Consider the following 338-nt stretch of genomic DNA (forward strand, 5'->3'; position numbering starts at 1 on the left):
GTTTATATATCTATAAGAAATTCATCCGCGTATTTCTTCGAGGGAAATATTGTCTTAACGGTTGCTGCATAATCCATCACAATCGCCCGTGTACCTCATTACATGTCCACCAGAGGGAGACATTTACCTTGGAATAGTATTTCATTTGTTAAATTGCAATACGCACTGCGAGCTGAGAATTAGACAACTAAATGGGATAACGGATAGTTTTATATTAATCATTGGAGTAAGCACTATCAATGAGGATTAATAATGCCTATAAGATAGGCAGTACCAACTCTTTCCTCAAGTATTTTCAATTTCATTGTCTTCTAGTTATCAGTAGTGGTCATGCTAAT

Source organism: Oncorhynchus kisutch, linkage group LG25 (genome assembly GCF_002021735.2).
Source record: "Oncorhynchus kisutch isolate 150728-3 linkage group LG25, Okis_V2, whole genome shotgun sequence".
Classification (NCBI taxonomy): Eukaryota; Metazoa; Chordata; class Actinopteri; order Salmoniformes; family Salmonidae; genus Oncorhynchus; species Oncorhynchus kisutch.